We start from the raw sequence: 23,724 nt of genomic DNA, 5'->3' as shown, positions 1-23,724 counted from the left end.
GATTTGAAAAAGTCTGCCTTGGGCTTTTAAACAGTTATCTCTCCTAGACAGACCAACTCTGCCATCTATGAAGTTGATGTTACCCTTGATCATATCAAGCAAACGTCTTTTATTATGTAGATATAAGATCACAACTTTCCTGTCACATGTAAGAGGAAGCACCTCGTTAACTCCAGGATACATGAGTGTGTGGTAATCAGGCTTGTCCGTTGCATAGCAAGAAACAAATCTGGATTAATTAAACAAAAAAGTAATTTAATGGTTATATTTGAGGGAAGTAAAGGAGTGGGCGTGGCTTCTGGCAGAGGTGGAGCCAAAGGTTCAGTTTGTGCCAATCAGCAGGACGTCTTCTGTGTTTCATCTGAGCTGACTTCCTACTCAAGCGAGAGCTCTCCAGGTAGAGTTACCAGGTGGCCATGGCTGTTCCGGGCTGACACTGGTGTCAGCATATTCCACTGGGGCTCATAAATTCTAAGCTGCCTTTGAGGGGAAAACGAAGACATATTTACTCTGGAGAGATTGCCATGAAGACATGGCCTAAGACTTACCAATAAAATAATACGTTTTCTTTAACAAACGAAAAGTTTCTAGGTTAACATGATTGGTGGACTCTAGGAATGAAGTTTGTGATAAACAGCAATCACATCATAAAAGGAAAGGCCTGGAACACTATGTTCTTCTTCAAATCTTGTGTAGTATGTTTTCTTGAGGTATGTTAAGCTCCACAGAACATGAAGAAATAGAGAATATGAACAGACCAATTACCAGTAATGAAATTGAATCAGTAATTTTAAAAAACTCACAGCAAACAAAAGTCCAGGATCAGATGCCTTCCCAGGTGAATTCTACCAAACATTTAGAGAAGAGTTAACATCTGTCCTTCTCAAACTATTACAAAAAAATTGCGTTCATTCTACGAGGCCAGCATCACCCCGTTACTAAAACCAGGCAAAGATACCACAAAATAAGAAAATGACAGACCAATATGAATGATGACCATAGATGCAAAAATCCTCAACAAAATATTAGCAAACTGAATCCAACAATACATCGAAAGAATCATACACCATGATCAAGTGGGATTTATCCCAGGGATGCAAGGAGTTTTCAATATCCGCAAATTGATCACTGTGATACACCACATTAACAAAATGAAGAATCAAAACCAGGTGACTGGGCTTCCCTGGTGGCGCGGTAGTTGAGAGTCTGCCTGCCGATGCAGGGGACGCGGGTTCGTACCCCAGTCCGGGACGATCCCACATGCCGCGGAGCGGCTGGGCCCGTGAGCCGTGGCCGCTGAGCCTGCGCGTCCGGAGCCTGTGCTCCACAATGGGAGAGGCCACAACAGTGAGAGGCCTGCGTACCGCAAAAAAAAAAAAAAAAAAAAAGTGCCACTTTATTTTCTTTTACAAAATGTTACCCATTAAAACTTTTTAAAAGATCCATGCTTAAAAGGGGATGGGAACAATGGCGGGGGAAAGCCTCCGCCATGAAAGCACATGACAGAAAGCACAACTTAGTTTCAGAGGCTGGGAGTCCAGACCCAGCTCCCCCGTGATTGTACCCAATTCTGAACACATTGTTTCATCCTGCTGGACTGCCAAGGTTTACATCTGTAAAAGACAGATATTGAATTAAGTCATCCTTTAATACCTTATCAGTTGCAAAACTGAGAGATTCTACAATCTTGTGAGCAGTTTTTTAAAAGTTGTTAAGAGTGGGTGGATCATCACCCGAGGTCATATGGAACCTTGAGTGGGGGTAGGGCTGCACCAGGACATCACGTGGAGTAACTCATACCAACAGGGCTCCTTTGTGCTTCTGATATTTGAAACCTCCTCAGTATATTTTCTTTCTGAATTGTTTGTGTTCCTAACATGGACGGTGACATGGAGTGCGTGTCCTATGTCTAGCTGCATATACTGTGAGCTCGCATGAGAAATCTGATGATAAAATAACGTACTGTTAGAGGAATGGCAGGGGATGATCAAAATCTTGAGAAAGTCAAACAAAGAAACCACAAAACACACAGACACAGACACCCCTCATCGAAACTCTTCTCTGCCTGATTTCTCTTAAGGATAGGGCAAATCAGTATTCCCATTCAGCAGGGATCAGGAGTGCTTATTTCATGAAGGATATTTGTGAGTTAACTAAATTTAAAAATTAAGGAAATGATTTTTTGAGAAAATACGGGTTAAAGCATGGCTGTTCTTCTTTAAGTTTCTCTGATCAGGTGCTGTTGTGCTACTGGAAAATGGCTGCCCTTCTAGACACCCTTGTCAATGGAAACAGATCAACACCAAACTGGGTTTCTGCTCTCCATTTCCAGTTCCAATCAGGAGCAGTAGTGGAGCATCCCTAGTGGCAGGTCAAGTTGAAGACACATGATAACACATGTTGGTTGTAGGTCTCCTTTTACATTGCATCTAGCTTCTTCTATACCAGGAGTATTATTTTTAGAGTATTTTTCAGACCAATCTTGAGCTTACTTGCAGATTTGCATATAAGGTTGCAAGCTCTACCTACCACATAGTGTGCTTTTTGAGTTTTCTGGCCAATATGGGGGTCTTCACAGAGATCCTGGGTGGGCTCATACTGCTGAAGCTGTGACTAGCTGCAGCAAATAGTCTCAGTATTGTGAAATCCAGGATGTAGGGTCTGTTGCTAACATAAAAATGTTCCTCAGTGATGTGCTGGCCCAAAGCATGAGGGGGTCGGAGAGAAACTTCTCCATCTGCCCAACAAAGTCTACACTGGCTGTGGTTTTAATAACCATGTCCCTTAATAAAAGCTGTCCTTGGAAAACAATATAAATAAAATAAAGTTTTATAAAGGCCCCGGAAGATTCCACCTGTTCCCCTGAGGCTGTAATGAGGAGCCTGACTTTAAAATCCCCTGTCTTGTTCCTTCTGAGTTTTCCTATTTCATGCTCCCTGGGAGTTTCTCTGTAAAATAAACCTGTGGGTAATGAGGAAATCAATGCCTTAATTGAAGGTCAGGTCTACAAAGATCTAGGTAGGTGTGCTCTGGATGATGGAAAAATCCCCCAGGGTGGTATCCTGCCTCCCTGAAAGAGAAGCCAGGTTGCAATTTGTCTGAACTATGGTGGCCCTTGATTGGACTCCAACACCTTGTCTTGTTAATCTCACAATCGGGTAATTTCCATTCCTGATGACTCCCCTCATTTGAAGGGGAAAAGGAAGAGCCCCCAAGGGCTTCATAATTAAACACAAACACTCTCACAGTCGTATCTCAAAGCTGAATGACTCCGTATCCTGTTGGTGTTGTGTTGCTGCCTTCTACACAACTGTGACCTTTCAATTCTGCCTAGATTAGTGCCACGGCCTTGTTGTTTTCCTGTTTCTTCTAGTGTCTTTCTTTTAAAAGAAAAACCAAGAGAGTGGTATTTTGGTGTTTGTTTGCTTTCTTTTATCTTTGGTTATTGTTAGCATCTCGGGTTGCCACACTTCTTAGCCTAAAGCAGGCAGGCCATTGTAAACACAAAAGCTACTGTACTTTCAGCAACTCGGTTTCCTAAACCATGGGAGGATTCTGGGATATGTCAGACTGCAGGGCAAGCATTCTATAGGGGTTCCCATGACAGCATTATTAGCTACAGCGGTTGTACCTAAATAGCCTTTGTAATGTCCTCCTTCTCTCTCTCTCTCTTTTTTTTTTTTTGTCCAATTTACTTTCCCTTTCTATAGCTACAACTATTAAATATACATTCCCAATATCTTAGCTCCCCTTCTTTCCCTGGTGGAATATTTTCAATTCTGTAATTTCAGCTCCTGCTGCTTATTTGGGGTCATTATTATTGTGTGTGGTCCCTAGCTTAGGTATGGGTTATGCTCTAGATATCTGTTTCAAAATTAGTTTGCTAGAGGGACTTCCCTGGTGACGCAGTGGTTAAGAATCCGCCCACCAATGCAGGGGACACGGGTTAGAGCTCTGGTCCCGGAAGATGCCACATGCCGCAGAGCAACTAAGCCCGTGTGCCACAACCACCAAAGCCCACGCACCTAGAGCCCACAAGACACAACCACTGAAGCCTGTGAGCCTAGAGCCCGTGCGCCACAACGAGAGAAGCCACCACAGTGAGAATCCCGTGCACCACAACGAAAAGTAGACCTTGCTCGCTGCAACTAGAGAAAAGCCCGCGCGCAGCAACGAAGACCCAACGCAGCCATAAATAAATAAATATATATAAAAGAATCTCAGAAGATATTTCAAGTATTTTTTTTAAAAAATTATTTTATTTTATTTTTGGCTGCGTTGGGTCTTCGTTGCTGCACGCGGGCTTTAGTTGAGGCGAGCGGGGGCTACTCTTCATTGTGGTGTGCGGACTTCTTATTGCAGTGGCTTCTCTTGTTGTGGAGCACGGGCTCTAGGCATGTGGTCTTCAGTAGTTGTGGCTCATGGGCTTCAGTGGGTGTGGCTTGCAGGCTCTAGAGTGCAGGCTCAGTAGTTGTGGCTCACGGGCTTAGTTGCTCCGCGGCATGTGGAGTCTTCCCAGACCAGGTCTTAAACCCGGGTCCCCTGCATTGGCAGGCAGATTCTTAACCACTGTGCCACCAGGGAAACCTTCAAGTATGTTTAAAAAAAAAAAATTAGTTTGTTAGAGTTCTACATGGTTCCCCACAGAAACAATGTCATAAAAGATAAACCACAGGCCAGTCCACCAAGACATTCTAAACACACACATAGCTGGACTTCCATTCTTGGTAGCTCTGAGCTGTGGGGCCCTTGATGACCTGAGCCCTGGTTATTTTTAAGAGGGGTCAGGGCACTAAGTGGATAGGGTACTAATAAGGACAGGCTAGCAAGAGCTAGCAGGTCTCCTCTCTTGGAATGGCGAGGGGAATTTCTTGGTAGTAGGCCCCTAATGCTGTGGTAGCTTGGGGTCCTAACAGGATTCACAGCTCCAGGAAGGAGGGCCCTCACAACCGAGGACGTCAATTTGAAGTAGATGGTCAAAGGGAACGGGTATTATCAGTGAGGCCAGGGATGGCTTTGTCACCTAGGGTGGAGCAGCAGCAGGTAAGCAGATCGCTCCTATTGGTAAATGGCTTATTTGGAAGTTAGGGGCTGTCTTAGTCAATGTGGTTATAACTAAAAATCAACCATATTTCTCTATGATAGGATCACTTGATGCTTTCAAAGATTTGAGGAACACTCATCATTTTTCTCTTAAAGCAAGGCCAGCTAGTTCTCTTTCCTTGAGTCGTGCCTTTATGTTTTTGCTATTGGATGACAATGGTTATATACAATGCACTATTTTTAAATTTTCCAGAGTAGATTTGAAGGGTTATTTATCATTACCCTTTACTCTTCCTTTCATGACTCAACAATAATTTTTGCACTTTCATTTATCCTTTAAAAAAATAGATTAATGGATCCAAGGATGAAGTCAATTGCAGAGTGACCCCAGTAGCTTTTGCTTCAAAACTGCTATTTGTAATATCAAATTGCCATTGTTTGGAGGCAAAAAAATCATTTCAAAATGATTTCAACAATCTAGAGTGGCATTTAAGAAATATTATCCCCAATCCTGCTATAAGTTTTCATATGTATTCTTTATAGCTGAGGATTGTTTTGTAAAATCTTTTGACTGCTCTTCTTCTGTTTAATGTTGTAGTCTAGAAATATTTAGATGGCTTGCGGTTATGTCGGACATATCCTTGAGGCCATCAGAAAGGCTAGCTCCTTTTCCCAACACCAATTTGATATTTTTTATATATCCAGGGTGGAGTTTAGAAAACCTGGGTGACATGATCAATAAGCCATTTTGAGAATTACTCAGAACTCCATTTTATCTTTTTTTTTAAACAATTTTTAAAAATCAGAGCCCCTGGCATAGCACTCTCCAACTGTGCCACAGAAGGCCACAAGGACGCTGGTGCTTTTTCCTGTCTATTTTTGTCCCCTACCACAGCATAGCCCTGGAAGGGAGCTTTAGAAGTCATCAGTCTGTGCCGTTGCCTTCGAGCTAAACATCACAGAGAAGAGATAACCTAGCCTGTTCTAAAAGGCTAAGCAGTGGAAAGTATTTCAAAATTAACTGACAAATATTTGTGCTTAATATGTAGATAGAACAATATGGAGAGAGGAATATGGTGTTATCCATACCCCCAAGACCTTATATTTCATTTGGAGAGGGTAGATACATTTATGTTCATAAAACTGCCATCAGAGACTCCTGAATTTGGTGTAGATCTTGAAGATCTAACTTACTGATTGCTGCAAATATCTCCTCTTGACTTCCCTGCTTTTGATCCTATCAGTTCATCACTGGGAAATTCCAATTGCTAATAAATTTTACCCACTTCTCAATTCTAAAGCCTTTAATGTATGATAATTAGGTTTATAGAGGTTAAATGACTATTTTAGGAATCGTCAGCTGGGAGACAAATTTTGGCTTTATCAATTATTAACCTTGTGGCCTTGGCAATACTACTTAATGTCTTTGCCTTTCAATTTCACATATGTAAAATGGGGGAAAATATACTTACTCATAGGCTTGGGAGAGTTCCATGTTTGATTTTCAGAATAGTGTCTGTTATGGGGTAAGTGCCCCTCATATCAAATGGTATTTGTTCAACAGTCATTCAAATATTTCATTGTACCTTTAATGTCTCATTTCCTCTTCCTCCTTCTGTCTGCTCTTTTCCGGGTGAAACGCCTCCGTTTGTGTGATTAATGGTATAAGGATTCAACTGTTGATCACAGAATAGGCTGTGATCATAACTGACTCAGCCTTCCTTGTTGATTATTAATGCCACCCTTACTCCAAATAGCTATGACTAGAAAAGAGAGGGTCAATTACTATGTTCTAAATACTATCCTTGTAATATTGCATCCCAAGTTTGCAAAGGTACTGTAGCAAAAAAGGTTAACAAAACATAAGGCTTTCCCTCAAAGATTTTACTGTCCAGTAAGAAAGGCAGACACGTAAATAACTTTCTTATTCTCTCATTCTTAAGTCTGAAGGGCCAACCATGGGTCACCAAGCATTTGAGAAAAGCCTGCAGCACAATAGTAAAACACCAGAAAAGAAAACCGACCCCAAAGGAAAGAGAAATAATTCAGGGAGGAAAAAAGAACTTAAAAAATGTTCAGAAACTACGACTAGGATACTCAGAGGAACTTGAAAAGATGGGGTGACATTCGTGAGAGGGGAACGTGAGGTGAGTCATCCAAGCCAGGTAACAGGGGCCTTAACTCCACTTTGTTGATAGTGTTTTTCAGCAACATGGATGGGCCTAGAAATTGTCATACTGAGTGAAGTCAGACAGAGAAAGAGAAATATCGTGTGATATTGCTTATATGCAGAATCTTAAAAAAATACAAATGAACTTACTTACAAAACAGAAATAGGCACAGAGAAGGAACTAATGGTTACCAGGGTGGGAAGGGTGGGGGCGGGAGGGATAGTTAGGGAGTTTGGGATTGACATGTACACGCTGCTATGTTTAAAATGGATAACCAACAAGGACCAACTCTACATAGCACAGGGAACTCTGTTCAATATTCCATAACAACCTAATTGGGAAAAGAATTTGAAAAAGAATAGATACATGTATATGTACAACTGAATCACTTTGTTGTACACCTGAAACTAACATAACGTTGTTAATCAGCTATGCTCCAATGTAAAATGAAAAGTTTAAAAAAAATCAAAAGCTTAAGTTTGTTCTGGACTTAGCTTCCAATTTTGTGATGTCCTTAATATAGTCCATGACTGTGTCACCATCATTCCATTCTCTATGTATGCTTTTTCCCAAACCCTAGTTCATCGGTGAAGTCCTAGTGTTAGCACATTCATTTCTTGGAAGATATTCATTCCTTGCTGGAATAGTGTGTGTGTGTGTGTGTGTGTGTGTGTGTGTGTGTGTGTGTGTGTGGTATGTGCACGCACATGCCCAGTATCACGGTTTGGTTTTGTTCTATTTGTTCTATTCTGTTTTAGAGACTCCTATCTCTTTAACTGCATACACCCTGTAGCACATAGGATCAATTGACTTTGGAGCTTTGGAGCTTGGAGCTTAAGAACCTTAAACATGATCTCATTTTACAGGTGAGAAAACCGAGGCCCAGAGATGTTTCCAAAGGTCACACAGTCATTTAGGGGCCTGGCTCAGGTCTACTGGTCTCTGGTCTGATAAATACCAAGTAAAAACCATAGAAGGTTAGAAAGGCAGAGTGGACTTCAGTAGGAAAGGAACTTGAGCTGAGCCTTCAAGGACGTGTAAGGATGACATGGCATCTCTGTTCCCCTCTAAGTGGAGGGTAGGGGGAATTATGTCAAATATTTAAACACTGTTAGAGGCATAAGAGTGTAAGATTTGTTTGAGGACAGTGAGTAGACAAGAGGGAGAAGATAGACGTAATACAGCAACAGAACATGAGGTTGTTGCTTGCATGTGAAGGGTCGCTAATGGCAAAGAGAAGGATTTCATACTTGATTCTGTAAGCAGTTAGAAGCAACTAAAGCTGTTTGGATAGGAAAGTAGCATGTTTGGTAGAGTCTCAGGAAAATGTATCTTGTGTCATTAAATGGGATTTATCGTATTGTAAAGAGAGTGGACACGGGAAGACCAAACAGTGCCATCTAAGAATGAAAATCATCTGACAGAGATCATCTGAGAATGAAGAGAACTAATAATCTCTTACTGGAGCCATTCTGTAATAAAATATGGAGAAGGAAAAATTCAGACAAACATTTCACCTGGTTTTTGAATGGCTAGTCCATATATATATCCCTAAATATGTTTTGACTTCTTTCTGCTTTAAGCACAGTTAGCCTTTTCTGGCTTTCTCCATTGACTTCCTAGACGTTCTTTTCCCTGGTTCTTTTTCCATCTGTATAATTGATATTGCTCCTTTCTTTTTTCCATACTATGTCCCACACCATGATTCCTATCATTTCACCTTTAGCCCTCTTTCCCTCACACTCCAAATTTTCCTGGTTGAACCTGGTCCCATCCTTGGCTTCAGCTCTCACCTATAATCTGTGATTCCTCAAATCCGCTGTGATCCCTCTACTGCACTTCAAACCCAGATTTCCATGTTGGATGAGCCACAGCCAATGCAAATCCAAAGGGTCCCAAATAATTTCATCTCCCTCCTCAATCCATTCCCCCAACTTTTCATCTTAGACTCTTCATCTTGGTTACATCATCCATCAAGATACCAAAGCTAAGAGCTTGGAGGTCTCTGTGGCTCTTGGGGGTCTCCCAGCTCTGGTGTTCCAATCCACCCTATTATACCACTCTCAAAAATATCAAATCTGCTTGAACACCTTTTATGGTTTCTCGTGTGTATAGGATAAAATTCACACTCATAGTAGGATAAATATATTCCTTAATAACCTGGTCTGATATTCCTTCTGGAATCATGTTCTGCTGGTCTGCCCTGTTCACCCTCTTGGTTTAGGAACTCCCAGTCTGATGTCTCTGATTTGCTCATCTATCTATCTCCTCATTCTTCAAAGCTGACCTAAGGTATCAGCTCTCTTGGGATGTCTTCCCAGAACCACTGGCTACAAGACTCCCTACCTTCGATGCTCCCTGGTATTTTGTTAATTCTCCTGCTTACATGGTGTGTTCTGGTTACTGATGTGGTCTTCGCTTCCTTTAGTGGACTACAGAATCCTTGAGAAGAGAGATTCTGTTTTATTCATCTTTTTCCCAGGGCCTTGCAATGTGTCATATAAAAGCCTGTTAAATTGAAGAGAGAAATAATAAAAAGGTTGATGTAGGGGATATTTTCTTTCTGATGTTAGCATCCTAATCATTAGAAGACATGGGAGGCCTGGGAGGAGAACTAACTTGTAATGAGCATCTACTTTGTGCCGTGCGCTACACAATGTGGTTTCCATCTTCGCTCATTTGATCCTCTTAGGGATGTGATAAAATTAGTATTACTATCCCCACTTACACATAAGTAAAATGAAGTTCAGAGAGTTTGAGTCACTGGCAGACTCTAATTTATAGATTCCAGGTCTTGGAAGTCAGTAAAAACTACGACAAGGACTCAAATTAACTTGAGTTCCCCTAAAGCATAGACACATTAAATGACTCAGAAGAAACGAGAAGTGGTCTGAGTTCTAGGGAAAAAAGCTATATAAATATGATGATGACATTTTCTTATTCCAAACCCTTTCAATTGCATTGTTTTTGCAGACAAACTAACTAGATTCCATTTCTTCAGCCTAGCATTTAGGAGCAAAAAGCTGGATGGCGACATTCATTTCCACTCCTCGCGGCCATGAATTCTACCTACATGCTCTGTCCTGGTGGAATGAACTCCGAGGACTTATGCATCCTTCTACCTTCCGACTTTTGCTCACTCTTCCTCTCCCCTGGAATGCACTTTGTCAGAAAGATACTTTCAGTGCCAATTAGCTTACTTATCCTTATCCTAATTAAATATATGGTTTTCTTAAGCTTTTGGAAAAATGAAATTCTTAATGGGCCACCATTGCAAACTCTATGGCAGTTCAGGAATGTCCCGCTACAAAAATACCCTAAAGAAAAACCGATTCACTTTAGTACATTACAAAAGAGGAAAAGAAATTGGTACTTCCATCAACATGATGAAACATTGCCAGAAACATTGCTTGAAACATGGAAAGATGATTGAAACTGAAGGATATAGAAGGTTGTTGTTGTTGTTTTTTTAACAACCATTCTGAACGAACTTACCACATCTGTTAACCTCCTAATCTAAACTTTCCCTCAACCAGTTCTTTCACGTATCCCGTGCCCAGTTCCCTTATGTATAGTCCCAGCCTTGGTGAAAGATCCGGATGACCCTATTCATCTGCCTGTTGGATTTGGTTCAGGATTATTAGCCAAACTTTGTTCAGTTCTCCAGTTTTCAGTCAATCTCTGGTCGGGCATGTATAGTACAGTAATTACACAGTTACACAATGGAGCATAATGTATATTTTCCAGCACATTCAATGCTGTGTTTCCTAATTACAATTCACTAACTTAGGGTAGGGGGTGGGAGACAGTGTCTCTAAAGATGATTGAAGCACAGCTGTTGGGTGGATCCTCCCCACAAATGTAAACCAGAGGAGGGGGCTGACCTCAGAGCTGGCACGCTACAGGATAATTTCCCTCCACCCCTCCCCGGCCCTACAGAAGTGAGTCTACTTTTGTTCCCATATTTTTATAGGAGGTTAAGTTTTTCATGGGTCGTGTGTAAAACTTTATTCCTCTAGATGAGCAGTGATAGACGTATGTGATATTCCGAGAAACAGCACATCAATTATTACCCTATTGTTTGAGCATATGGCTCTCTTCCTCAAGGAGTGTGTAAAGTCTCTCGGAGAAAATAAAAAGTCAAACGACTTGGGGCACAGAGGATTGTTATATTTACAATCTCTTATCTGAAATCCCAATCCAAACCAAATAGCTCTGATGCCTTTGTTTGTTTACTTATTTATTTATGTGTCGACTATTCATCTGGAGGCCAAAACTGACCATATTGGACAACTCACTTGGCAAGATGACCTGATCTGACTTGTTGCTAGGCTCTTAATGGTCTTTATTTATCCCACTTAATGTGACAGTTCATGGTTTTGCTACAGAAGTATTAATGTGCTTGATTCGACGGTACCACCTGTATGGATCCCATTAGGCTATGACATTTGTACCATATTTGCTTTGTGAAATTTGAAAAACTCTGAACTCTAGCCAAAGGGGCTTTGAATTACTGATTAAGACCTGAAATACAGGAGAAACTATCTTGATTTTAAACACCTCTCTCTTGAGACACCATAACCTATCCCTCTGACTCACAGCAGCGATTCTTCAGTGTTATCTGCATCTGAAATCCACTGACCTCCCTTCCTTGTGTGGCTCTTCTCCATCCTGTTTCAACCAAGCATCCGTGCCTTCACCAAAGCAGCTGGACATTGTTACAAAAAGTCACATAATTATGCTGACCGTTCTCACTGAAATTCATCACCACAGTCTCTACCATACACAGTCCTGCAGCTCTGCTTTCTTTCCCTGGTAGTTTCTCTTTTCCTCTTGCTTATATGACATTGTCACACCTCTTTACCCCCTTTTAAGATATCTGTATTCAATGACCCATCGTGCTCCGCTGATGACCTCCACTCATTGAAAAACTACAAGCAGACAATGAAAACAAATTAATTCATCTTCCCGCCACCAAATCTACCAACCTGACTGCTATCCGTACCTGTCTACCCTGTGTCGATCTAACAGCCATCCTCACAGAGTATTCCTTCCCTCCTATTTTAATAGATGAACTATCCCTGTTGCTATCTAAAGCCATCTCTTCTGCTTCTGCCACCTCTTCTGACCTTTTTCTCAGGGACTTCAGTTCTGCAGTTATAGTCTCTCTCTATCTCTTTCTCTCTACCCCTTGCCAGCCCTGTACCACCAGTTTATTTGCTGATTCTTTTACACTTGCACCAGAATATGCCATAATAGTTCCCGTCTCCCCTCCAGCTATCATGGTTCTCCTCCAGTTTTCATCACAATACAATTGAGGACAGAAGTCCTCAGCATCACGTGCTTGATTTTCTCTTCTCACCCAAACTGCTGCCACCACACCCCTCTTGGCAAAGTCCCATGACGTGCAAGTGGCCATGCGCAGTGGTCACTCTCTAACTTCACCCTAACCTTTCAGTTGCCCCACATTTGATCTTCCTCTCCTAGAGCCACTTTCTTTTCTCTGCTTCTGTGACAACACGGTTTCTTGGTTTTTGTCCCTGACAGTCATAGTTATTTCTTCTCGCGCCCTTTGCTGCCTGCCCAGCCTCTACAAGTTGGGGTGTCCTCAAGCTCAGTACTGTGCCCTTTTCTCTGCCCTCTTTCACTTGATGATCTTATCCAATCCAATGGCTTTAAATAAGACTCCAAACCTACACTCCTAGTAGCCCTGGTCTTGAACCCTGGATCCACATAGATAATTGGCAGTGTAACTCTCCTCTGGAAAGTCTAGTGGGCACGTAAAACAGCACATCAGACACAGAGTTCTTGGTATTTCCCCCTCTGCGAGGCTCTTCCCCAGGACTCCCCATTTTAGTAAACAACAAACACCACTATCTAGCAGTCGCTCACACAAAAACCAAACTCCTCATTCTCTTAAGCAATCCATCTGCAAAGTCCCCCCATGTTCACATCAAAAATACATCCTGCTTCTGTTTCCTTCCCTCCATTTCCCTAGTTTAAATCACCAGTACCTCTCATCTGAGCTATTATAGTAGCTTCTTACAAGTCTTCCCGATATGCTCTTGCTTTTCTATAATCACTTCTCTACAGAGCAGCTAGAACAAGTTTTCCAAATGTCCACGCGTGTCTCTGTCCTTCCTCTTAGGAATCCTCTGTGGCTCCTATTTCACTTAGAATAACTCTGAACTCCGCCTCTGGCTCACAAGGCTGTGATGATCCGTGGAAGCCCTGGGTCCCAGTCTCCTTTGCTGCCCCCTCTACCCTCCCCTTCTCTCCCAGGCACACTGCCTTCCTCCTCTGCTCCACACTTCAAGCTCTTTCTTACATCAGGGCTGTGGAACTCGTTCCTACCTCTGCCTGCAATTGCCCCTCCTAGATCTTTACAGCTCTGGTTCTTCTTTATCACTCAGGCTTCAATTTAAAAGTCACCCTCAAGTCACTCTCTGTCACATCCCTCTGTGGCAGAAGTCCAAGTCCTTGTTGGCACTTTCCGCTCAGCCCTCACATCCAGTAAATCAATGAGTTTTATTTTCTCTCTACCATCTGGCTAAAGTCCATTCATATCTCTCCTTTTCCATTGCCATTGTCCTCACGTAAGCCACCTTCCCCGCTTGCCTGGACTATAGCAGTAGCCTATCAGCCTTTACCCACATTTGTACTTGTTCCTTTCCAGTCTGTGCATATCCAATCACACAACTGCTTTACGCAGACAACTTTGGTGGCTTCCCATTGCTCTTAGGGTGACTTTCAGAATCCTTAACAAGATCTCTAAGTCTCTGAATGATCTGGCTCCAACGTTTCTCTTCAGCTGTACCTTTCCATACCTAAGCATTCTTTTCATTTCGTAAGCATTTCACACCCTTTCCAACTAAGCACAAGCCTTTGCCTGATGTGTGGCACCACTTCACCATCTCCCTTTTGCCTTCTTAACCCCTGCCCATCCTTCAAGTCTTAGCTTAGAAACCATTTTCTCAGGATCACTTTTCCTGACCATCCCTCAAGACTGGATTTTACTCCTCTCATCATATAGCACGTAGCATCCTGTAATTCCCATTTGCAGTACATATTAGGATTGCGTTTAATTCATTCATTTTTATTGCCACCTCCCTTGCTAGAATATGTTTCATCAGCCAAAGTGTCATGAGCTCTGGGGCCAGATGGCCTGGGTTCTAAATCCTGGTTCCTTTTCTTCCTAGCTGTGTGACCTTGAGCAGATTACTAAGACATTCTCAATGTTAAAGTAATTACAGTACCTACCATATAGACTTGTTCTGAGACGTAAATGAGTTAATAAATATAAAGCACAAAGTGTAGTGTCTGGCAGATAATAAGCACTCAATAAATCATTATGACTGTCATCACTATCATGAGGGCTGAGACTAGGTCTGCCTCATTCATCATGGCACATCCAATAAGCATTTGTTGAATAAGTAAATAATCTCTTTCATGAGTCAGTTAACATTAGAAGTAACCTTATTAAATGCCTAAATGTGCACTAGGCTCGTTAGGGGACGTAGAGATAAATGAGACATAGTTTTCACAATCAAGGAGTCAGCGCTTGAGAGCGAGACACACGAATGGGGTGTCCTCAGAGGGAAGATCTACAGATCACACATCTTGGTATCCTGGCCACTTGCAAGGGGCCAGGCGCAGCGGTCACTCTCTAGCCTCACCCTAACCTTTCAGTTGCCCCACATTTGATCTTCCTCTCCTAGAGCCACTTTCTTTTCTCTGCTTCCGTGACAACACGGTCTTCTGGCCACTTGAGGACAGTTTGTGCATAGTTTGTGCTCCGTGTGTGTGCTGAGCCTGAAGCCACCTAGCTGTCTCACAGAGGAGAACATGGGAACTCGGAGAGAGCTGGAGAAGGCTGGCCAGAGGAAATGACAGCGAATTCTGCCCTGAAGGACAGGTAGTGTTTTAACAGGGAGAGCTCAGAGGATGGCCTGGGGAGTGCCAGGAGGTGGGGAAGGCATTCCAGGAAGGAAAAGCAAAGGCATGGAGCTGGGAAGGCAAATGGGCACAAGCAGTCCAGAACTGTGGAGCAGTGGTTCTCCCGTGTGGTCCTGGGACCAGCAGTGTCAGTATCACAAGAGAACGCGTTAGAGATGCAAGTTGTTGGGCCTCCTAGGTTGACTGAATCGGAAAAATCTGGGGGTGGGGGGCCCTGAAATTTTCATTTTCACACTTCCTCCAGCTGATTCTGATACTTACTAATGTTTGAGAACTTTAAAGTTTGAAACCAATGGATCTAGAGCCATGCGTTCTAGCTGCTGATCTGTGAACACCAGAGATTCACAGAGGTGTTCAGGAGATTGATGTGGTAGCAGAGATGACACAGTTCAGGAGTCCCGTGCACACCCAACAGGCAAGCATGGCAGTTAGGAGGGATTAGAATAAACACAGTTGTGCCTTCGCCAAACACCACCGGTACCACTGAACACCATCATCGAGCTTTTAATTGATTTTTTTCAACCACATATTGGGGCTGAAAAAGGGGACTTTGGTTTAAGGCATAAAGTAAAAACTACTGATTTTAGAATATAGGTTATTGAGAAGCATGTGATAATAACCTTTCTGCAAATTTACCACCAGATCCACAAGTCAAATATCAAAATTCTTATAAGGCTCATCAAGATGTCTCTAATATTTAAAAAATAAAGAGAGAAACAGAAAAAAATATAGCAGTTATCATATCTAGTTTGGCTTTTTATCTAATAAAAATGTGTTATTTGGCAAGTACTTGCAAATAACAGCCTGAAAACTTCTTTCACGCCATTATTAGAACTTAACAATTATAAAAATGAGTCAATTGATTTTTAAATTGCAAAATCAGGAATTCTAAGCATCAGCTACTAAAGTAGTCAAATCTTGATGATATAACGTATAATTAAATTTTAATCTACATTTTAATATACATCAGTCCCGAAATCGCATACAGTATCATTTTGCAGCTTGTTACTAAACCATTCTTTTTTCTTATATAATTAGAGTAAATCAAATACTATGTGTCATATAGTAAATCAGAAAAAGCTAAATTATTTTATGCATAGGATTAACATTACACAAGACTATATTAAATGAATTTTGTAATATGATTTCTAATAATACTCTGATCTAAAATTAAAAGGAAAATTTTAACTTAAAATTACTTCATTTTATACCATGCAAAACTTTTAAGGGAGATGATTTGCAAGATTATTATGTAAAGAGTTCAGAGTCACAAGAGGTTGGAAAATTCGGGACTAAGCACAGGGTTTGTGGGTCCAGGTGCTGGTGGAGAGAGAGATGCATGGCCAGGAAGGTAATAAAGACAATGTCAAGTAGATCTTCAGTGTGGGAAGTGTGGAAATCCTAAGCACAAATGGAAGCCTTTGTTTTGGAAAAGAGGCCATTTCTTTTTCTGAGATAAAGGGGAAAGTGTATAACTTCAAAACATTAAAAAAAAGTTCTGTACATACCCAAAGTCAGAACACTCATTAAGTTCTCTAAGTTCCATCTAAAAGATTCTGGAACGATTGGTCTACTAAAGGAAAGTCACCTATGATCTGTGATCAGTGTTCTATGTTCTATATTCCACCACCCCTAGTCTCCTCAGGGACCTGTTCGATCAGGTGTTACTCCTCTCCAATGTCCTCCATCTTTTCCTTTCCATTAGCTTAGGGATGGAAGCACATTTTAAACCTGTATTAGTGTGTCTGGGTTGCCAAAACAATACCACGGGCTGAGTGGCTTAAACGACAAGAGGTTTATTTTCTCATGGTTCTCGAGGCTGGAAGTTCAAGATCAGTGTGCTATCAGGGTTGGTTTCCGGTGAGACTTCTCTTCTGGGCTTGCAGGTGGCCACCTTCTCACTGTGTCTTCACATGGCCTTTCCTCTGTGTACTAGCAGAGAGAGAGATCTCTGGTGCCTCTTTCCTTTTCCTAAAAGGACATCATCACTATTAGAGTAGGGCCCCAGCCTCATGACCTCATTTAACCCTAACAACTTCCCGAAAGGTCCTGTCTCCAAATATAGTCACACTGGAAGTTAGGGCTTCGACACATGAATTTACGAGGTGGGGTGGGACACAATTTATTCCATAACAAAATCTCTTCATCTGCATACATTTTCATCTTCTGTTTTTCCTCTACATTCCTGGCCACATATATATTTTTAAAATTTATTTATTTTATTTATTTATTTTTGTCTGCATTGGGTCTTCATTGCCATGTGCGCAGGCTTTCTCTAGTTGTGGAGAGTGGGGGCTACTCTTTGTTGCGGTGCATGGGCTTCTCATTGCAGTGACTTCTCTTGTTGTGGAGCACGGGCTCTAGGATGCGGGCTTCACTAGTTGTGACACGCGGGCTCAGTAGTTCTGGCTCATGGGCTTAGTTGCTCCGTGATATGTGGGATCTTCCAGGATCGAAAGACCAGGCTCGAACCCATGTCCCCTGCATTGGCAGGGGGATTCTTGACCACTGCGCCACCAGGGAAGCCCCTCGCCACATATTTTAAAAGAGCAGTTAATGCATGCTACACCTGCTGATGTTTTTATTTTTATTTCTTTGGTAGAAGACTTCTTTTGTACGTATGTGACACTGGCCACCACCCTCTTATACCATGTGAAGACCAGAGATCAAGATAAGACTTGATTTAAAAGAGAATCTCAAGAAATCTGTTTTTCTTGTTTAATATTATGTAGAAGAAAGCCTCAAACTATTACTGAGCGTGAATTTTATTTTAAATACACCCAACTTTTAACCACTAAAGAATGTTGAGTTTGATCATTTGTAGATGAATGCCACTGTCTCCCGCCTTTGTTAATTTTCTCAGCTTCTTCATAAGGTTGGAAGATCTGATGGTCCACATTGTCTTCTTCACTCTATGCATCCTTTCCTTGAAGTGTAGATAGATAAAGAGGGGCCTACAAGCTTGGCTCTCAGTCTCTGATCCTCATCTCTGTCTTGGGGACTCAGACACCAAGTAATACAACTTTTGACGCTAGGCAAATGCAAACATACTGAGCAGAATTTGTTTTTCTGTATATATTTTGATGATTGAAACACCTGGGTACCACTAGTCAGTGCACAGCAAGGAAATGTTACTAAATTGTACTCTGTGGAAAGGAACATCTTTCAGGGCTTTCAAAGATTTCCCATAAGGGAGACTTTAAATCAAAATGCTCTACTTCATTGCAAATTAAGATCTGTGCAGAAGAAACATACATATATTCTTATTATACTTATATATTACATATTATATTTTATATGTTAATATTCTATAATATATATGTAAATCTTTTCATGTTATTTCTAATATTAAATGCTCAGCATGCTATTTTAAAATATTGTTTTTGTTTTTCTAAACTAGCCTGATGGAATTAAAGTGGAACTTTCATTTTTAACTTCATAGGTTTCTACCTTACTTGACTTATTTTAATAATAAGATGCATGACTTTCATAGAGAAAGGAAGAGACAGAGAGAAGAAAAGAAAGCTAGTAGTGCCAATGTATCTGAATATTCCCTATCTTGGCTTGATTATAGAACTTCTTAAAAGGTCATTTGGTAAAGTAAAAGAAATGACTTGGAAAAAAAATACTCCCAAGGGAAAATTGTTTTGAACAATTGAATCATAATAATCAGAACTTAAACCACTTTGCAATTAGTCTTTTCATGAACGCCTACAACTCCGAAATGATTTTTACAAAAATGAATCTTGGCAACCAATTAATGGTTGGTCTAGTCTAATTTATTTGATTTTCTTGAGGACAGAGAAAGCCGAAGAAGATTCCTAGAAATGATAGCCATTTAAGGTATTCAAGCATGATAATATTTTTGAAAAGCCTATTACATGGATTACAAATTAAAATATTGTACCTTCTTTCTTCTTATCAAATACACTGCAATAACTTTGAAGCAGTTTGCATTCCTATGCTTTAAGTAAGCCTGCATGATGCAGACGCATCCTACACACACTGAGCCTTATTATATTCTTCTGTTAAAAAAAGAACCTAATAAACCATTTTCAGTAATTATCGCTAACTTTATTTAGAAACAAAGTGTCACCATCTGCATGCTAATGATTATAAGAAACTCATTGTAACATTAAATGCAAAACAGCATCCTCTTACTTACTTAAATATATATTTAAATTTATTTTTACAAGTAAAGCAACAGGGACGAAGTTGCAACATTACTGGTTATTTGTTAAGCCAAATCTCTCTCTCTCTCTCTGTAGTGACTTTAAATCTAAGAAACAGCTTTCAGGTATAGCTCATGGAATGTCAAAATAACAGACTTCTGTGAGCTTATACAAATATAGGTGATATTTGATGTTTTAGTTTCACTCTGTATGAAATATCTTAACACATAAAATACCTTTTATATTCTTTAATATGAATCCTTTTATGATTCATCAAAAACAAGACCAAAAATTTACAACAAAACACACACCCTTGTTATTTATTTCACTCAACACTTTTGAAAAAGGTGATTGGATTGATAAGAAAGGAGAGAAAAGCATAAATTAATTGGTAGCACCGATATGTAATTTAAAAACTCAACAATTGCCATTTATTTCTCCAATGGTCCCTGTGATCAAGAGCTTAATAATACAGTTTTATGGGCATGACTGTGTCCCGATGGGAAGCAGGGCACCAAATACTCAAGACGGCACTGCCCTTGTCTCTCAAGGGCTTGTGGTTAGAAACAAAAACCCAAACCAAACCAAGCCAAACCAAACCAAAAAAATCCCATGGCAACATTTGCAAATGATAGAAAATGACAGAAGGGTTTGATTTTCACATCTGTTTGTCATCTGATGCCTAGTCTTATTTCTTTTGTTGGGAAGCAGAGAAAGAAAAAAAAGTGGGAGAATCAAAAAGAGAAGGAAGGAGCAAAAAGGACTGAAAGGGCAATAAGAGGAACTGAGCAAAGTGAAAACAGACAAAGGGGTTGTTTTAACTGCCACTACGCATGCTTTTTGGGAAAGACAGGGCCCTCCTTATTTTGCTCACGGCCTTTCTTGCCCTGCCCACTGTGCCCCGTCCTGTCCCACCATGACCCCAGCATCTGCCTGTGGGCACCTGTGCCCAGAGGAAGGGTGGCAGGGGGCCTCCCCACGGTTTCCATGACACCCAAGTAAAGATCCTTCAGATGTTTGTGATCTTGGGGAAGCACGTTAGCTTCTCTGAGCCTGTTTTCTTGTTTCTAAAATGGGAAAACTGCTGATGTTAGAAAGCGTTTTGGAGGAACAACAAAAATAACACACATGTCCACACATGCACGCACTCACATCCTGCCCTTCCCCTAAAACTAAACAGGCATGGCCTTATAGAGTCTAAAAAATAAACACATAAATAAATAATAAAAGCCCGCAAATCATATATTGTTTGATTACCCAAGTGAAGACAAGACACTCTTTAGAGAGAAATTTAAATAATATATAACTCTCAAAATAGTCACTTACTGCCTTATTCTGGTATATTCTTTTGGAGTTTTTCTTCAATGAATATGCATACATGTATTTTTATTCCCCAACACAGATGTATATATCATTCTGAAACTTGCTTCTTGAAGGTGACAGAACAATTCAGACTCCTTTTCAGTCAATACATATACTAGATCAATCTTGCAAATTTTAACAGTTGTCACTTACATGGCTACGTTATAATTTTTATAGTGAATCTTCTTGATGTTTTTGCATATATATATATATAGATAGATGTACAATATCAATTTTTCTGTAGGATAGGTCCTAGAGTAGAATGTTTGTGTGACAGGTATGATGTATTTGAGATTTTGATAACACCAGCTTCCCTCTAAAAAGATTACAAATTTTTTCGCTTTATGCTTAGCCTTATCAAGGTATAATTGATATACAAAAGATGCACACGTCTAATGTATACATCTTGGTGGGTTTGGACATATGCATACACCCATGATACAATCACTAACAAGGCACTAAACATACCCATCACCTTCAAGTTTCCCTTGTGTTCTTTTTTGTATATGTGTGTGTTTATTTGGTAAGAACACTTAACATGAGTTCTATCCTCTTAAAAATATGCAATTCCAGGGGGTTCCCTGGTTAGGATTCCTTGCTTTCACTTCAGTGGCCCAGGTTCAATCCCTGGTCAGGGAACTGAGATCCCACACGCCATGTGGAGTGACCAAAATAAAAATATTTTAAAAAATGCAATTCCACATCACTAACTAGAGGTACTGTGTTACCTCTACACAGTTGTACATCAGATGGTACAGCAGATCTCAAGAACTTCCTCTGGCATAACAGAAACCTTATACTCATTGAAGAATAATAACATCCCCCTCCACCCAGACCCCGGCAACTACCATTCTATTCTCCAAGATTGCCAACTTTTAAAATTGCCGATATTTTTATTGCCAGTATTTTAAATTTCCGTTTTCCAAGACAGAACGTGAGGGTCACCATCCAACTTCTTCCCTTCATTGTTTAGCTTCCTTCCAAACCGACACCGCATTCCGTGATGATTCTTCTGAAGTGTCCTGATTCTATGCCCCCATCTTTATCATCATTGTTACTTTCACAGCTCTCTTAGCAGAAACTTTCAACTGTTCGCCAAAATACTTTTTTTTTGTCTCCTTGGGCACTTCAAGGGGCACACAGTTTCCCCACGCTCCGGGCGTGGCCACGACAATGGACAGAGAACAGAAGTGGCACATGTCCCTTCCAGGCTTGGTCACCAAGAGCCCCCATGCTCTTCATCGTCTGCTGGCTGAGTCCTGCTGACAGCGAGGCCCGTGGGGGTGCAGGGGCCACAGATGCCGAGCCTGGGTCTCCGAATGACCGTGTGGAACTGACCCACTGCCCGGAGCAGTGCTTCTCGTGTTGGGCTGTGGTCCGTGTGGTCGCTCTGTCACAGCCGTCAGCCTGCATCGCAGAGGAAGCTGGGTCTCCTCATCCTTTACTCACACTACTGTTGTCGCCCCCTTGCTGGCCTCCTGCCACCTGCTTCTTAGCCCTGACCCCAGAAGAGTCCTCTGCACCACCCTGACGGTAACTCCCTACTTTGAAGCCGTCAGGAACTCAACATCCTTTACTACAGGGCCACTCCTTCCACGAGGCTGGTCTTCATCCTTCCCCCACCCCCACCCCCGGCTCTGGTGCACAGACTGACATGCACAGTGCTCAGTGCATACGTGTGGGGTGAACCAACGCGTGATGTTACTTTAGAAGCAACATGACACAACCTCTAGGAAGCAGTTTCATGAAAATGATTTTGCTACCTAGGACTATTCATTTGTGCTTAGCAATTGGTGAAAATAGTGATTTCACGGTTCACCTCTTCAGGTGGGGTAAAACAGCATGCTTCTGGTGTTACTGATTTATGCTCACAACGGTCTAAGCTTAAAAAGGCCTGAGAGCTCATCTAGAACAATTTCCTCATCTTTCAGGTAAGAAAACTGCCACCCAGACAGCTGGATGGACTTGCTCCACACCATGCAGCCTGTGCGACAGACTCAAAGGGGCTCCCAAGCAAGCCCAGTCCGTGCCCAGATCTGGCTTCCCTGACACCAGGCTATCCCTACCGAGAGCAGCTGCGCAAAGCGAGTGACATCCGCCTTCTCCTGTCGGCTCCGATTCAGCTCACTTGCAGGCTCAATTTAACGCTCTATTTAAAGCTTCTCTGTCCGTGGGTTCCCCGTGTCTAAGTCCCCCAGCCCGCTCTGCAGGGGACAGGGTGTTCGGTCTGGCCTCTTCATCGGGATCCACATCCTCAGTACGCAGACTGAGCTCTTCTGTGGACATGGCCTTTCTCACTCCTCAAGGCCCGAGGCTACGAGGGGGGAGGGAAGTCACCTTTCGAATGCATTGGGAGGAATGGCGGGTTTGTAACTGTAATTATACCCCACAGATGATAACTGTTACTTAAAAGGTGTATTGTTCTTTGTCCTTGGGTCTAGAAGCTCAGCGATGGCCCTGTTTAGCAATCAGTAATGCAGTGAGCCAAGCTTTTGGCTCAAAGGAATTCTGATCTAGGGGGAGGACAGGATGGGGAGGCACTGGTGCTTCGGGTCACGGTTGCAGACTATAGATGAACTGAAACGTTGTAAGGCGTTTCTGACTGCCCTGAGCTCCTTCTGGCTGGGTCACCTTCTCAGGTGCTGTTCCTGTCCTCACTGGTACTTCTCCATCACGGCTTGCTCTGTCTCCAAGCCCCTCCCTGTACACGGAATGTACATCCCAATGGGAAGTTCACAGTGGGAGAAATAATATGCCACCTGAGCTGTACTGGTTATATTTTGGTGTATAAAAAATGGAATCTGAAAAAAAATGATACAAGTGAACTTATTTACAAAACAGAAACAGACTCACAGACTTAGAGAACAAACATGGTTACCAGGGGGGAACAGTGGGGGGAAGGGACAGTTTGGGACTGACATGTACACGCTGCTGTATTTCAAATAGGTAACCAACAAGGACCTACTGTATAGCACAGGGAACTCTGCCCAATAGTCTGTAATAACCTAAATGGGAAAAGA

At 41.7% G+C, this 23,724-nt stretch overlaps 1 long non-coding RNA gene across 1 annotated transcript in view; it reads left to right on the top strand.

Annotated features, from left to right (window-relative positions):
• The window catches only part of LOC136793864 (uncharacterized), a 32,087-nt gene extending 8,971 nt beyond the window's left edge, over nt 1-23,116 (top strand). The window contains exon 2 of the long non-coding RNA XR_010839892.1: nt 22,636-23,116. This is a non-coding gene — a long non-coding RNA (uncharacterized lncRNA). The remainder of the gene's footprint in view (nt 1-22,635) is intronic.
• The last annotated feature ends 608 nt before the right edge of the window (nt 23,117-23,724 follow it).

This window comes from Kogia breviceps, chromosome 3 (assembly GCF_026419965.1).
Source record: "Kogia breviceps isolate mKogBre1 chromosome 3, mKogBre1 haplotype 1, whole genome shotgun sequence".
Classification (NCBI taxonomy): Eukaryota; Metazoa; Chordata; class Mammalia; order Artiodactyla; family Physeteridae; genus Kogia; species Kogia breviceps.
Note: the sequence above shows the minus strand (reverse complement) of the source record. Positions and strands in the feature narration are given on the sequence as shown.